Source organism: Cibotium barometz, chromosome 4, assembly GCF_041138505.1.
Source record: "Cibotium barometz isolate CiBa-2024 chromosome 4, ASM4113850v1, whole genome shotgun sequence".
Lineage (NCBI taxonomy): Eukaryota > Viridiplantae > Streptophyta > Polypodiopsida > Cyatheales > Cibotiaceae > Cibotium > Cibotium barometz.
In genome coordinates, this window is record NC_141049.1 from 22,588,124 (window position 1) to 22,603,145 (window position 15,022).

The window sequence follows — 15,022 nt, forward strand, 5'->3', positions numbered from 1 at the left end:
TATAACAAGTCAAAACATCACCAAATCAAAGTATTGAAGATACAAGGAAAGCCCATTAAGAAGTTACATACTGTCTTCAAAATCCAAAAAATCTCGAGCTGAACGAACTTCACCATGGCTCGATCTTTCTGTGGTATTCCTTGGATTGTTAGTAATAGGCGGTACTGGTTGCTCATTTCTTGACTTTGCAAAGTCAAGAAGCCTTGTTCCCATCTTTCTTTGATCTTCAATACTCTTCACTAGGCAAATCACTTCCTTATTTAGTGCTAGCCCTAGCTCGATGATGTAGCCATTACTGAAAAGATCAACAAGCTTGCAGCCTTCTTCGCAATACTTTCGAATACATTGCTTGATCAAAAGATTCTTCTTGATTCTTAGAAACTCAATGTCTGGGATAGTTTTAACATCTTCATTATCTATATCAAGAAGTCCAGTATCCAATATTGTCGCTTGTTTACCTGGATCAGGAACATCTGCTAGTCCTTGAAAGGCATCTCCCTTGCTGAAAAACACTAAGGATGTGAAGAACTCTATTGCACCAATGCATCGATTGTCACGTCGAAAATGCAATGCCCCATTATACTGTTCCTTTGCTATGCCACTTAAATTTTTTAAAGCATTTTGCAAGTGAATAAAATCTGTAATATTTAGAAAGGTAAGCAACACATATTGGGATGGCAAAGATCTACCAGCTGCTGTAATGATCATAATGCCGTTCAAAAGATTGCAAAATGATTCCACATCCCAATGCATATTTCTTCCCAAATCTTCAGTGTTATCCAGAACACATAACCCAATGCAAATTGGATTGTTGAGGTGGCGCTTCAATGAATGTAACCGGCTAGGGTTGAATGTAAGTGTGGTAGAGCTGTATTCTACCTAAACCACATTGTAGAGATAGAATGCTTTGAGGTCTAGCTCTACAATGTGGTGGAGTTAGAATTGCATTTGAGGTCTAGCTCTACCATGTGGTGGAGCTAGAATCGTAGAGGTAGAAAGCTTTGAGGTCTAGCTCTACCATGTGGTAGAGCAAGAATGCATCGATCTAGCTGTATTCCATACACATCAACAAAACCAATTACTCCAAGAAGAGACCTACTTCACACAACAAGAACCAAGGAGCTAGAGATGCATTTGATCTAGCTCTACCACGTGGTAGAAATGTATTCTACCTAGACCACATCAAAGAGCTAGAATGCTTTGAGGTCAAGCTCCACCATGTGGTGGAGCTAGAATGCATTCTTCTAGCTCTACCATGTGGTAGAGCTAGACTTCAATGAATGTAACCGGCTGAGGTTGAATGTAACTGTGATAGAGCTGTATTCTACCTAAACCACATTGTAGAGATAGAATGCTTTGAGGTCTAGCTCTACCATGTGGTGGAGCTAGAATTGCATTTGAGGTCTAGCTCTACCATGTGGTGGAGCTAGAATTGCATTTAAGGTATAAAGCTTTAAGGTCTAGCTCTACCATGTGGTAGAGCAAGAATGCATCGATCTAGCTGTGTTCTATACACATCAACAAAACCAATTACTCCAAAAAGAGACCTACTTCACATGACAAGAACCAAGGAGCTAGAATTGCATTTGATCTAGCTCTACCACATGGTAGAGCTGTATTCTACCTAGACCACATCGTAGAGCTAGAATGCTTTGAGGTCCAACTCCACCATGTGGTGGAGCTAGAATGCATTATTCTACCTCTACCATGTGGTAGAGCTAGACTTTAATGAATGTAACCGGCTGAGGTTGAATGTGACATTGGTAGAGCTGTATTCTATCTAAACCACATTGTAGAGATAGAGTATTTTGAGATCTAGCTCAACCATGTGGTAGAGCTAGAATTGCAATTGAGGTCTAGATCTACCATGTGGTGGAGCTAGAATCGGTGAGGTAGAAAGCTTCGAGGTCTAGCTCTACCATGTGGTAGAGCAAGAATGCCAAGGAGCTAGAATTGCATTTGATCTAGCTCTACCACGTGGTAGAAATGTATTCTACCTAGACCACATCAAAGAGCTAGAATGCTTTGAGGTCAAGCTCCACCATGTGGTGGAGCTAGAATGCATTCTTCTAGCTCTACCATGTGGTAGAGCTAGACTTCAATGAATGTAACTGGCTGAGGTTGAATGTAACTGTTATAGAGCTGTATTCTATCTAAACCACATTGTAGAGATAGAATTCTTTGAGGTCTAGCTCTACCATGTGGTGAAGCTAGAATTGCATTTGAGATCTAGCTCTACCATGTGGTGGAGCTAGAATTGCATTTGAGGTATACAACTTTAAGGTCTAGCTCTACCATGTGGTAGAGCAAGAATGCATCGATCTAGCTGTGTTCTATACACATCAACAAAACCAATTACTCCAAAAAGAGACCTACTTCACATGACAAGAACCAAGGAGCTAGAATTGCATTTGATCTAGCTCTACCACGTGGTAGAGCTGTATTCTACCTAGACCACATCGTAGAGCTAGAATGCTTTGAGGTCCAGCTCCACCATGTGGTGGAGCTAGAATGCATTCTTCTACCTCTACCATGTGGTAGAGCTAGACTTTAATGAATGAGGTTGAATGTGACATTGGTAGAGTTGTATTCTACCTAAACCACATTGTAGAGATAGAGTAATTTGAGATCTAGCTCTACCATGTGGTGGAGCTAGAATTGCAATTGAGGTCTAGCTCTACCATGTGGTGGAGCTAGAATCGTAGAGGTAGAAAGCTTCGAGGTCTAGCTCCACCATGTGGTAGAAGAATGCATCGATCTTGCTGTGTTCCATACACCACCAAAACCAATTACTCCAAGAAGAGACATACTTCACATGACAAGAACCAAGGAGCTATAATTGCATTTGATCTAGCTCTACCATGTGGTAGAGCTGTATTCTACCTAGACCACTTCGTAGAACTGAATGCTTTGAGGTCCAGCTCTATCATGTGGTGGTTCTAGAATTGCATTTGAGGTCAGATAGCTCTACCATGTGGTAGAACTGTATTCTATCTAGACTACATCGTAGAGCTAGAATGCTTTGAGGTCCAGCTCCACCATGTGGTGGAGCTAGAATGCATTCTTCTAGCTCTACCATGTGGTAGAGCTAGACTTCAATGAATGTAACCGGCTGAGGTTGAATGTAACTGTGGTAGAGCTAGACCATAAAGCTTTCTACCTCTACGATTCTAGCTCCACCAAATGGTAGAGCTAGACCTCAAGTGCAATTCTAGCTCCACCACATGGTAAAGCTAGAACTCAAAGCATTCTATCTCAATTACTCCATCTTGGAGCTCTCAATACATTTATTAGTCTTGATCTACCACCTGGTAGAGCTAGATAAATGCATTCTAGTTGGACTACTTCAAAGTATTCTAGTGCTGGTTTTTCAATGGATATTATCTCTACCAGGTGGCAGAGCAATATTAATGAATGTATTGACCAGAATGCTATGAAATCTAGCTCTACCATGTGGTGGAGCTAGAATGCATTCTTCTAGCTCTACCATGTGGTAGAGCTAGACTTCAAGGAATGTAACCGGCTGAGGTTGAATGTAACTGTGATAGAGCTGTATTCTATCTAAACCACATTGTAGAGATAGAATGCTTTGAGGTCTAGCTCTACCATGTGGTAAAGCTAGAATTGCATTTGAGGTCTAGCTCTACCATGTGGTGGAACTAGAATTGCATTTGAGGTCTAAAGCTTTAAGGTCGAGCTCTACCATGTGGTAGAGCAAGAATGCATCGATCTAGCTGTGTTCCATACACATCAACAAAACCAATTACTCCAAAAAGAGACCTACTTCACATGACAAGAACCAAGGAACTAGAATTGCATTTGATCTAGCTCTACCACGTGGTAGAGCTGTATTCTACCTAGACCACATCGTAGAGCTAGAATGCTTTGAGGTCCAGCTCCACCATGTGGTGGAGCTAGAATGCATTCTTCTACCTCTACCATGTGGTAGAGCTAGACTTTAATGAATGTAACCGGCTGAGGTTGAATGTGACATTGGTAGAGCTGTATTCTACCTAAACCACATTGTAGAGATAGAGTAATTTGAGATCTAGCTCTACCATGTGGTGGAGCTAGAATTGCAATTGAGGTCTAACTCTACCATGTGGTGGAGCTAGAATCGTTGAGGTAGAAAGCTTCGAGGTCTAGCTCTACCATGTGGTAGAGCAAGAATGCATCAATCTAGCAATGCTCCATTCACATCAACCTGGTAGAGCTAGATAAATGCATTCTAGTTGGACTACTTCAAAGTATTCTAGTGCTGGTTTTTCAATGGATATTATCTCTACCAGGTGGCAGAGCAAGATTAATGAATGTATTGACCAGAATGCTATGAAATCTAGCTCTACCATGTGGTGGAGCTAGAATGCATTCTTCTAGCTCTACCATCATGTGGTAGAGCTAGACTTCTATGAATGTAATCGGCTGAGGTTGAATGTAACCGATTGAGGTTGAATGTAACCGGCTGAGGTTGAATGTAACTGTGGTAGAGCTGTATTCTACCTAAACCAAATTGTAGAGATAGAATGCTTTGAGGTCTAGCTCTACCATGTGGTGGAGCAAGAGTCGTAGAGGTAGAAAGCTTTGAGGTCTAGCTCTACCATGTGGTAGAGCAAGAATGCATCGATCTAGCTGTGTTCCATACACATCAACAAAACCAATTACTCCAAGAAGAGCCCTACTTCACACAACAAGAACCAAGGAGCTAGAATTGCATTTGATCTAGCTCTTCCACGTGGTAGAAATGTATTCTAACTAGACCACATCGTAGAGCTAGAATGCTTTGAGGTCAAGCTCCACCATGTCGTGGAGCTAGAATGCATTCTTCTAGCTCTACCATGTGGTAGAGCTAGAATGCATTCTTCTAGCTCTACCATTCTTCTAGCTCTACCATGTGGTAGAGCTAGACTTCAAGGAATGTAACCGGCTGAGGTTGAATGTAACTGTGATAGAGCTGTATTCTATCTAAACCACATTGTAGAGATAGAATGCTTTGAGGTCTAGCTCTACCATGTGGTGAAGCCAGAATTGCATTTGAGGTCTAGCTCTACCATGTGGTGGAGCTAGAATTGCACTTGAGGTCTAAAGCTTTAAGGTCTAGCTCTACCATGTGGTAGAGCAAGAATGCATCCATCTAGCTGTGTTCCATACACATCAACAAAACCAATTACTCCAAAAAGAGACCTACTTCACATGACAAGAACCAAGGAGCTAGAATTGCATTTGATCTAGCTCTACCACGTGGTAGAGCTGTATTCTACCTAGACCACATCGTAGAGCTAGAATGCTTTGAGGTCCAGCTCCACCATGTGGTGGAGCTAGAATGCATTCTTCTACCTCTACCATGTGGTAGAGCTAGACTTTAATAAATGTAACGAGCTGAGGTTGAATGTGACATTGGTAGAGCTGTATTCTACCTAAACCACATTATAGAGATAGAGTAATTTGAGATCTAGCTCTACCATGTGGTGGAGCTAGAATTGCAATTGAGGTCTAGCTCTACCATGTGGTGGAGCTAGAATCGTTGAGGTAGAAAACTTCGAGGTCTAGCTCTACCATGTGGTAGAGCAAGAATGCATCGATCTAGCAGTGTTCCATACACATCAACAAAACCAATTAATCCAAGAAGAGACATACTTCACATGACAAGAACCAAGGAGCTAGAATTGCATTTGATCTAGCTCTACCACGTGGTAGAGCTGTATTCTACCTAGCTACTTCGTAGAACTGATTGCTTTGAGGTCCAGCTCTATCATTGGGTGGTTCTAGAATTGCATTTGAGGTCAGATAGCTCTACATGTGGTAGAACTGTATTCTATCTAGACTACATCGTAGAGCTAGAATGCTTTGAGGTCCAGCTCCACCATGTGGTGGAGCTAGAATGCATTCTTCTAGCTCTACCATGTGGTAGAGCTAGACGTCAATGAATGTAACCGGCAGAGGTTGAATGTAACTGTGGTAGAGCTAGACCTCAAAGCTTTCTACCTCTACAATTCTAGCTCCACCACATGGTAGAGCTAGACCTCAAATGCAATTCTAGCTCCACCACATGGTAAAGCTAGACCTCAAAGCATTCTATCTCTACAATGAGGTTGAGGTAGAAAGCTTTGAGGTCTAGCTCTACCATGTGGTAGAACAAGAGTGCATCAATCTAGCTGTGTTCCATACACATCAACAAAACTAATTACTCCAAGAAGAGACATACTTCACATGACAATAACCAAGGAGCTAGAATTGCATTTGATCTAGCTCTACCACGTGGTAGAGCTGTATTCTACCAAGACCACTTCGTAGAACTGAATGCTTTGAGATCCAGCTCTACCATGTGGTGGTTCTAGAATTGCATTTGAGGTCTAGCTCTACCATGTGGTATAACTGTATTCTATCTAGACTACATCGTAGAGCTAGAATGCTTTGAGGTCCAGCTCTACCATGTGGTGGAGCTAGAATGCATTCTTCTAGCTCTACCATGTGGTAGAGCTAGACTTCAAAGAATGTAACCGGCTGAGGTTTAATGTAACTCTGGTAGAGCTAGACCATAAAGCTTTCTACCTCTACGATTCTAGCTCCACCACATGGTAGAGCTAGACCTCAAAGCATTCTATCTCAATTACTCCATCTTGGAGCACTCAATACATTTATTAGTTTTGCTCTATCACATGGTAGAGCTAGATAAATACATTCTAGCTGGACTACCTCAAAGTATTCTAGTGCTGGTTTTTCAATGGATATTATCTCTACCAGGTGGCAGAGCAAGATTAATGAATGTATTGACCAGAATGCTAGGAAATCTAGCTCTACCATGTGGTGGAGCTAGAATGCATTCTTCTAGCTCTACCATGTGGTAGAGCTAGACTTCAATGAATGTAACCGGCTGAGGTTGAATGTAACTAGGTAACTAGGTAGAGATTGAATGTAACTAGATAACTAGGACACTTGTGGGTACTCTTTATTCCAAATTCTACTCCAAGATGAGTTCTACTTCACATGACAAGAACCAAAAAGCTAGATTTGCATTTGATCTAGCTCTACCACGTGGTAGAGCTGTATGCAACCTAGACCACATCGTAGATTGCTTTGAGGTCTAGCTCTACCATGTGGTGGAGCTAGAATTGCATAGATGTGGACATAGAGCAACTTCCCTAGCACAAGTCCGTGTGGTCCGTTCTCTGATGGGGTCTCGGATCCTCAACTTCTAACTGTCCGAATCAAGGTTCTCGAAAAAGATGCAAATGAGAGCTCTCATGCAAAAAGAGCTCTTAATAAATGCGAGCTCTCATGGATAGGGAACTCACATGCATATAGAGATATCATGCGGTGCAAGAGAGCTCGTACACTCAATGCAAATAAATGAAAATAAGAGATCTTATGCATAGAGATCTCTTGCAGCCATGAGATATCTAATGCTCTTATAAAAAACTCCCATAGCACCCTGATGGGTTGCAACATAAAAAAGAGAGCATTGGGTTTAGAGCTTACCACAACTCGATCGGTAGGTGGTGAGGACCTAACACCAAAGCATGGTCAGGACGTGAGGTCAAGAGAATAACACAATAGAGAATTATTTACATACTTTTATTTACTGTGATGCATGTGTTATCGATTATGCATAGAGGGCTCTCATGCATATAGATCTAGGATATATCTACGCAAGGTGTGAGAGCTCTCATGCATAGAGAGTTTTCATGCATTGTGAGAGATCTTACATAAAGCTCTCAAGCGTGGATCTCTTCCATGAGAGATCCATGCATATAGATCTCATAAATATAGAGCTAACATTGTGTGATTCATTGTGAGAGCTCCCATGCATATAGATCGCAAATCTCATGCAAAGAGAGCTCTAATGCATATAGATCAGCTATTATCAAGTGCGAGTCATTGTGAGAGCTCTTATGCATAGAGGGCTGTCGTGCATATATATCTCATGCATACGTGCATATATATCTCATCCATAGAGGGTTATCATGCATAGAGGGCTGTCATGCATATATATCTCATGCATGAGAGCTCTTATGCATATCGATGAGCTCTCATGCATATAGAGTTATCATACATGAGATCTTATGCATCGAGCTCTCTTGTATTCTAAGAGGTCTCATGCATGAGATCCCTCTTGCATTGTAAGATCTCTCATGCATTAATAGCTCTCATATGCATAGATCTCTCATATCATGCATGAGAGCTATAGAGATTTTGGTCTTGCACTAGAGCTCTCATGCAAAGAGCTAGGTCTTACATTAAGAGCTCTCATACATAGAGCTCCCACGCATAGAGCTTGGTCTTGCATTAGAGCGTTCATTCATAGAGATAGGTATTACATTAAGATCTCTCATACATAGAGCTCGCATGCATAGAGCTATATCTTGCATTATTATAAGAGTTCCCATGGATAGATCTCATGTATAGAGTGAAAGAGCTCTCATGCATAGAGCGAGGTCTTGCATTCAAAGCTCTCATACATTGATCTCACATGCATAGAGTTAGATCTTGCATTATTATGAGAGCTCTCTTACATACATCTCATGCATAGAGCTATAATATCTTGCATTATTATAAGAGCTCCCATGGATAGATCTCATGTATAGAGCTATAAAAGATCTCATGCATAGAGCGAGGTCTTGCATTAAGAGCTCTCATACATCGAGATCGCATGCATAGAGTTAGATCTTGCATTAATTATTATAAGAGCTCTCATACATAGAGCTATATCTTGCATTATTATAAGAGCTCCCATGGATAGATCTCATGTAAAAAGTAAAAGAGTTCTCATGCATAGTCTCATGCTTAGAGAGTAAGAGCATTAGGAGCTACATCTTGCATTATTATGAGAGCTCTCTTGCATAGATCTCATGCTTAGAGTGTAAGAGCAGGAAAGTACAATTTCAAGCAAGGAGAGAGAGGAGAAGCTATGCTATGAATAGAGGTACGATACTAGATGGATGGTTTTTCATTTCAAGTAATCTTGCACTAGTTTAAGTCATTTCAACTCAAGCTCTACCATGTGGTAGAGCTAGAATGCATTTTTCCAGCTCTACCATGTGGTAGAGCTAGAATGCATTTTTCCAGCTCTACCATGTGGTAGAGCATTCAAATTATCCCGCCCAATTTTAAATTCAAATTATCCCGCCCAATTTTAAATTCAAATTATCCCGCCCTTAAAGAATTTAAAATGGTCTTGCTATTTTTCAAGTTTTCCTTGACGTCCATGTCGTTTATGTGATACAAACCTACTTTCCCATCTTGTCATTGACAACTAGCACTTGGACATCACTGCATCTATTATCAAATTCAACGATACAACAAGGTACACATATTTTTGTCTCAATGCATATTAAATCATTATCTATGATTAGATTTAAAGTTTTAAACATGTCAATTAAAAATCAGATCATACACATTGACATAGAGTAGAAAATAAAAGCATGCAAGAATTCAAAAACTCAGGAAATTATGGTTGAAGAGAAAAAACCTGATTCACAAGAGGTATATGCTGGCTGCTCTCTCTTATTGCTGTAGAAGATGTGGCCTGCAACTATGCAATGTCTTGTATATGCTGCGTAGGAGAGTGGGCCTGCTCACAGCAATAAGAGACGCCTAAAGAAAACCAAGCATGAGAGATTTATGGCCAGGGCCTGTTTATTTCCCTTTATGACCTACAATGCTCTTGCTAATGAAACTACTACTGTAACATGCTCTATCTTTAAAAAAATTAAAGTTTAAAGAGACGCCCATATACCTGCTAGAACCAAGATTGCATGGCTGTGGAGGGACGGATAAGCTTAGATAGATTAGGCATCCTTTGATTTGGAGGTAAATATATGCGAGTAGCTGCTAGGTAAGAGCAAGGTGGAGCTGCTGAAGGGGCGAGTGGCTGCAGAGAGAGAGCCGCCCAGAGAAAAGCAGGCCACGCTAGGTAGTAAGAGCAGCAAAGTTTAATGCTAGGTACCTAATATGGTCTAACGCTACAGAGAAGCAGGCCACCCTAGGTTGAAACCTCTGTTTAACGCTGCAGAGAGAGCCGCCCACAGAGAAGCAGGCGAGCAGCAAACAGACAAAGCCCCTTAGCCGTGTTGATGGAGGGAGAGCCGCCCACGAACTGAACCCAGAACACCGCCCACGAACTGAACCCAGAACAGAGAAACAGAGAGCCGTCCGCAGCATACGATTCGCGTTGGTACACAGAGAGCCGTCCGCAGGAAACGATTCTCCCACGAATTGAACCCAGAACGGAGAGCCGTCCGCAGGATACGATAGGGTTGAGGATAAATTCGAGATTTTTATGAAAATAGCGTTGGTACATAAAAATTTGACATTTTTATGAAAATAGCGTTGGTACATAAAATTAGCATTCAATTTGATAACATACCAAATTTGAAGTTACAAAATTTTGGTAATTTTCTAGATCTTAAAGTTTTCAAAGATCTCTTCATTTCTCCATACATTTGGGATTAGGCCATCCCATCATGTACACAATTCTGAAATAAAAAATCAAGAGCAAAGATAATTTCATATAATTCTTTTTTTGCTCTTGGATTTACTTAAATTATGAAGATCAATTATTACGAATTTATCTTGACAAATCACCTTGTTTTATCTTCTGAACATGCAATGGCTGTGCAAAATCAATATTGAGGTCCCCGGCTCTTGACGCCTAATCCATAGTTTCCTACTAGACTCATCTATGCTCATTATGGATCCATACACACGTGTGCGCGCATAGAGGACCGAGATAGCTCGGGACTAGATGTTGTATGAGTTTCAAAAAATTAAAGCTATTTCTATCAATTATTGAGAGAACTGAGAGAACTTGGAAAAAAGAGCAAGATATTATAGTGATTTCTACTTGGTGAACCTCAAGTTATCAATTTGAGCCTTGTTAAGCATGCATCATATAGGCTTATGGAAAAACCGTAATGGTAATTTTTTATAAAAGGTGATTTCTATAATTGATTTAGTGAACCTGGAGCTCCGATTGAAACTAGATAAGTTTAAGAAGGCGAGGGTTAAATTTTTTTTTTGGGATTTATGCTCGTAGGCACTTATTCCAACTCACCGTGCCTATAGGCACTTATTTCAACTCACGGGTTGCAAAAAAGGGTTGTGATAATCCCTGTAAAGCATAGGAATAATTATAACAATAAGGTGAGGCTTGTGTCGAATATGATGTTTTTGAGGTCATGTGTTGGGAATGGGTCAAGTTGATACGTGGCCCCATCTCACCTTCTAAATCTAGAACCACCAACAAATTTATGCTTATGTGTGTATTAATTGATGATCAAGAGCCTCAGGTTAACAGGTATTAAGGCTGAACATTGCCCTAGTTTTGATCATTATTTGGCATAGATATTTATAACTTCTTCAACTTAGTACCTTTTTCAAGCCTCATTAGGTCTTTTTTTAATTGTAATGTGAAAAGACCCTAGTGTTTGTAGAAGTGGCACGTGTGGGAATGGCCCCTTGACTGGACGGATGGGAGAGAGAGGCGAGCGATGGGCCGTGAAGCGCTTATTTAAATAGGATTAAAGCTATTATATTTAAATATGTAGGTTAACTATAGTAACTTAAAGCATGTTATAGTTTACAATTATACTTTACTTATTTATAGACTTTATATAGCTATATAAATCAAACCTATAATTTATATATAAACCCATATAATTTAAGTTTATAAATAACCTATTTTTAGGAGTAATGGAGTCTGACCTTTTTTCTAGAATCTGATCCTTGGTTCTCATTTTGTGAAGTAGGTCTCTTCTTGAAGTAATTAGTTTTATTGATCTGCATTAGCTCCACCACATGGTAGAGCTAGACCTCAAATAATTCCAGCTCTATGATGTGGTCTAGGTAGAATACAGCTCTACCATGTGGTAGAGCAAGATCAAATGCAATTCTTGCTCTACCAAGCAAGATCAAATGCAATTCTAGCTCCTTGGTTCTTGTCATGTGAAGTAGGTCTCTCTTGGAGTAATTGGTTTTGTTAATCTGCATAGTACACAGTTAGATCGATGCATTCTAGCTCCACCACATGGTAGAGCTAGATCGATGCATTCTAGCTCCACCACATGGTAGAGCTAGACCTTAAATGCAATTCTAGCTCCACCACATGGTAGAGCTAGATCGATGCATTCTAGCTCCACCACATGGTAGAGCTAGACCTTAAATGCAATTCTAGCTCCACCACATGGTAGAGCTAGACCTCAAAGTATTTGATCTAGCTCTACCATGTGGTAGAGCTGTATTCTACCTAGACCACATTGTAGAACTTTAAGGTTTAGCTCTACCATGTGGTGGAGTTAGAATGCATCAATCTAGTTGTACCATAAACCACATTGTAGAGCTAGAATGCCTAGAGGTCTAGCTCTACCATGTGGTGGAGCTAGAATACATTGAACTAGCTATACTATCTGGTAACTATATCATGTGGTGGAGCTAGAATGCATCAATGTAACTATATCATGTAACAGAGCTAGAGTTCATTGATCTAGCTCTACCATGTGGTAGAGCTATATCAAAATAATCTATCTAGACACCATGGTATCGCTAGAATGCTTTGAAGTCTAACTCCACCACATAGTAGAGATAGTCTTTAATGGGTTCTATCTCTACCATATGATAGAGCTAGTTCTAGCTCTAGTTCTAGCTCAACCACATGGTAGAGCTATACTTCATGGTAGAGTCTGATGTACGTTTCAATCTAAAAAAAATTGCTTGCTAGATTTGATTACTAGTTTAACAAGTCCAACATGATTATGTGCAGGATGGATTTCCAATCTGGAGGGAGGGTCTACATGATGTTGAACAATGATTCTGTTGGTATTGGCTGCGTGTGTAGAATTGATCCAAATTCCACTTGTAGTGGAACAAAGATTGGTCAAGGAAATGTGTCATTACTTGTGGAGGAATGCTTGAAGGATGTGGAACTACCATTCCCTACTATGGATACCATTTATCTAAAAAATGCATTATGGAGTAATGTTCATTGGCCAAAAATGCTTTTAAGGCCTTTCACAAGGGAGCTGGAATTTGGAGAGTGGAGTGAAAGATGTAGTGATGCAGATCAAGAAGAGTCTATGGAACCTCCAATTATAGATGCAATACCGATAACATCTCCAGAACTTGACATGCAAATCCGACAATCTTGGAAGAATGAGATGGTTCTTCTAAAGGATGAGAGCATGATGCAAACTATCAATCAAGGGACTATCTTATATGTGTTTCCATTTGAATGTGTCAACTTTCAACAACTTGGTGATGATTGTGTGGGTGTGGCTATTGAAAGTGCAAATGTATTTCAAACTATGCCGCAAGTGGATAGTATCACCCTAGTTAAATGGCCTATTAAACAGCTGACAATGCTAGATGGGAGCCCATTGCAACGCTATGTTCCGCTTAATGGCATGCATGTTGAACATGCTGATGTATGTAATGAGGATAATGATGGAGATGTAACTAATGAGGTTATTGTTGCCCAAACCTCTGCAAAAAGACGTTACACTTTCATAAACAGGATTCCAAAGCAGAGACCACAACCAGCTTCTGCATTATATATGTCACGTGAATCAGTTCAAAGGATTTCATCCATTGATTGTTGTGCAAAAAAATGTTGTCAGCTAATCGATCGTGATGTACTAATGAGGATACGACAAGACTTTTGGGGACAATCTTAGGAGTCTCGTACAAATTATGTATATGATGTGCTTTCTATAGCTTGGCATCGTGATTCAGCTCAAAAATTTAAATATGAATTTAGGATAAATGGGGTGATTGTTTGTTGCAGAGCATGGTATACCAAAGACATCCTTTTACCGTTACAGGGAAAAGTTTGAGTCCGGTGTGTGTCAATATCTGCATGGAAACACAGGGGTGTTGAGGAGAGGCCTACAACATGCTAGTGAGGCAAGAGCACTACTTGATGAATTTGTGAACATGAACTCCGAGCCTGCGCCACACAAAAGTAGAACAATGCTAGATGGCTCAAGGGAAACCAGGTTGTCAATTCCATCAATATTCAAGCAAGTTGACATTTTAAATGAAATCAACGCAACACTTGAGCAGTTGGGACATGAGAAGAGGCTATCAAAGTCATCGTTTAGTAGAATTTGGAATAAAGAGTACCCACAAGTGTCCCTAACAAAGGCAAGTGAGTTCTCCAAGTGCACCTTGTGTAGTGGTCTCAAGGTAAAACTAGAAGCCAAACCTAGTTTAGAAGAAAGAGCAAGGCTCCTCAGTGAAAGAGATATTCACATGCGACAACAACAAAGTTGCAGGAGCTTATACTATGCATGGCGCATATTTTCGGAAACCCAACCACAAAAGTATGTATGCATCATCCATGACAAGATGGATCAAAAGAAAACAGCCATTCCCAGACTACGGGTCCTTCCCAAGGGTGTGGATTCGGGATATAATTTACCAATTGCATTGATTGGTATGATCACTCATGGCCATGCAGAAGGTTATTATGGACACTTTATTTTGAATGGTTTATGGCCATCTGATCCCAATCTAACAATTGGCTCAATTGCAAGTTGTTTACATAACTTAGAGAGGATGGATAAGCATCCTGGTGATCTAGTAACAAATGGGCTTCCAAGGAGTAATGTTTCACTTCTACATGCTTTAAATTCAAGGACAGCTTTAGACAACCACAATATGAGTGATGGTAAAGATCCCATTGTTGAACCATGTATAAATCAGGGAGACACAATGAATTGGGTTTCCTCGTTTTGCAAGTTGCCAGAAAACTTGTTGCTACAACTAGATAATTGTGCTGGAGAAAATAAAAATCGGTACTTATTTGCCTATTTGTCATTGCTTGTTGCACGGGGTGCTTTCAAAATTGTACAGTTGGGATTTCTAATGGTCGGACATACACATGAGGATATAGATGCCATGTTTAGCAGGTTTTCAGAGAAATTAAGAGTGGGGCAAACCTTTACTTTACCACATTTGATGGATACTTTAAGAACCAGCTCAACTTCTTCTCCAGCTCCCTTCTTGCTTACAGAGGTCCCTGACTTCAAGG